Source organism: Ochotona curzoniae, unplaced genomic scaffold (genome assembly GCF_017591425.1).
Source record: "Ochotona curzoniae isolate NIBS_2020 unplaced genomic scaffold, NIBS_Ocur_1.0 contig_4558, whole genome shotgun sequence".
In the NCBI taxonomy this organism is placed as follows: Eukaryota; Metazoa; Chordata; class Mammalia; order Lagomorpha; family Ochotonidae; genus Ochotona; species Ochotona curzoniae.
This window is the reverse complement of record NW_024466327.1, coordinates 462,280-465,118: the sequence shown is the minus strand read 5'-3', so window position 1 is coordinate 465,118 and position 2,839 is coordinate 462,280. Positions and strand designations below refer to the sequence as shown.

The following is a 2,839-nucleotide window of genomic DNA, read 5'->3' as shown; positions in this document are numbered from 1 at the left end:
AGTGATCTATGGCTGGGAATGGACCCGGTTGGGGAGCAAAGGGGACAACCCGAGCTGGGCTGAGGTTCCCACCAAGAGGCGCGTGGCCTGGAAGGGGGCTGCGTTCTGATCTGAACACAATTGTAGTCTCCCTTGGCACAAGTGTGGACTGGGATTGGATGCACCAAACCGGGCCGGATCCCATCACCCCCTGGTGTCCTGGAGGACCAGGGCAGATGTGCGATGGACTAGGCAAGGTCTCAAACCCCTACTGAGCCATGTGTGAGCCATACGTGGGTATGGACAAACCATGGCTGGGCTGGAACATCCAACAGCAAGAACCAGATTGGGTGGAAGGCCAATCAGGAAAAGCCACAGTTCCTGCTATGATAGGAGATGGACTGAGTAGGGTTGGCTCATGGACCCACTGGTAAGCGTGAAACCTGGCATTGGGAGAGGTTCTGATGGAGGAGCCTGGGCAACTCCTCTGGCAGGACACAGATCCAGCAAGTAAGCGCAAGAAACATGATAGGAAACAGCCCAGAAAAGGCCATGGAAAGCTACACACTGGCATACACTTGGCAGACATGGGGGCAAGACCAGGCTGAATCTGTCCATATCATCTGGTAAATCCAGGCACCAGTGTGGGTCGACCCAGGTTTGGTCGCAACAAAGACTAGTGCACAATATGGAATGCCGAGGTGAGGCTGCCTGTACCGGAAGGGAACGCAGCACCCAACCAGCCTGAGAACAAGAAAGGAAGTGGACAGAGCCAGCAGGGGAATAAGGGTGGGTTCCTTTGCTGGACAGCTACTTCCGCAGGAGAGCATAGGCTGGGATGGGGGCAGACCACACTAGGCAGAGCTACCACACCTGTGCGCCTCATGTGGACTAGATCAGGGAAAAGCCGAGCTGGGCGTATTATTCCTACTGGTGCAAACAAAATTAAAGCGGGCGAGGGTTGTTTGGGCTTAGACACAGCATCAGCTGGAATCTGGGAGTGGGAGAGGCCTGGGAGGGAAATAGTGGGCTCATCCCTCTTGGGTTACCACTTCCACAGGAGGACATAAAACTAAGACAGCAGCTTGGGTGAAATGGGGTGTGGGACAGACTGGACTACTGCTACACTTACTGGCAAACCAGGGTAGGGGGTGGGCCTGGTGGGGGTTATTGTGGGTCGCTCCAACTAGGCTGCAGCTCCCACTGGTTTATGTGAGGGCCAAGTATGTGCTGGGCAGAACCAGGCTGGACTGCAACACCCATTGGTTCCAGTGGAAGTCGGGAGTGAAAACAGAACCAACCCAGCAATTGCAACCACCAGCTGATTGGAGCGATGGACGGTGCCAGGCCCTGTACTTGTTAGCACATACAAGAAGTGTCTTTGGAGATCTTCCTAATCTAAATGCTGGACTCAGAACCCTAACAAAGAAAAGAGAGAAGACAGAACAGGTCAACCAACCATCTCAGCTATGATGGACTATGTCAATCAGTGGATTTTTCAAAGACCTCATAGTGCTTGGAGTGGCAAGATTGATAGCAATTCATAACTGTTGCAATATCAAAACCACTTGAGCAAGAACCTCAGAGTATGCCCTACATCCGGGACCTGGGGAGGGTGGGAAAATGGGTGGGCCTTCTCCCTTAATACCCCCCTTTAAACATGAAGGTAACAATATGGAAAACATACTAGTATTATCCACTTTCCTGTAGCCCTTGAACCTTCTTACCCTAGTCAACTATGTAAAGAATGTCAAAATAAAATTTTATAAAATAAAAAAAAAAGATTATAATAGTTTGGACCTTTCCTTAAAGTACAAATATTGTTATTTTAATGTGATCTAGATCTGGGACATGCTCTAGATGATTTAAAGTTTAATATGATCCAAAGTATAATTGGAAGCTTTCTTGTGATATCTATGGGGCCACATCGACTAGACCTAACTCAGACAGGTCTTCCCAGACAGAGGTAGCCATTTTATTCAGGGTGTATGTTTATCTGCATACCAAGGCATTCCCTACCTCAGGATCTCAAATGTGATTCCTGCCATTTTCCTGACCTTACAAAGATCAGCACAATTCCATGAGCTCAAATCCATAGGGAATAATGCCACTACAGATAAATTTGGGACTAATTTGTTCAGATAACTTAAATTGGTCTAATACCAGAGTTTGATCAGAAAAAAACAGAAGCACTGTATGTGATAAAGTTTGTGGAGTTGATTACATGTAATCCATATATGTATATATGTATATGCATATATGTGTATATGTGTATGTATAATTGATACACATATACATACATATATAATATATTATATATATAAAACTATATATAACTTGGTGTACCACTGTAGAAGCTGGTAGAGAAGTCTGTGAAAAGTGTCTTTTTCTTTTTCTTATTCTTTTTTTTTTCTTTATTTTTCACTCTAAAAATATGGAACACTTCACGAATTTACGTGTCATCCTTGAGCAGGGGCCATGCTAATCTTCTCTGTATCGTTCCAATTTTAGTGCTGCTGAAGTGAGCACTCTTCTGTGTCTTAAAGACACATAGTTTGCTTGAAGTTGTTACAGGTCAACTAAGCTGGAGTTGGGACTTTGAATAGGAAAGCATTCTAAGGAAGTAAAAATGAACTCCAACTAAGAAACATTCCCTGACTTCAGAATGAAGAGAACCAGTAAATGCCGAACAGTGTTTCAGATTTTCTATTGACCAATTAACTTCTAAGAATCCCTAACACCTCCGTTTTTTGGGTGGGAGTGTACTTTGTAATCATCCTCTCCCTGTGTGCTAGACAGGGATGAGGAGTGAAGTGGCAGACAACTTCTTTCAATTCATGCGTTCCCAAATCCAAAGAAG

At 45.4% G+C, this 2,839-nt stretch overlaps 1 pseudogene; it reads right to left on the bottom strand.

Moving 5' to 3' along the window:
- Window positions 1–2,407: 2,407 nt before the first annotated feature.
- On the bottom strand, window positions 2,408–2,508 carry LOC121160766 (annotated as a pseudogene).
- Window positions 2,509–2,839: the final 331 nt, after the last annotated feature.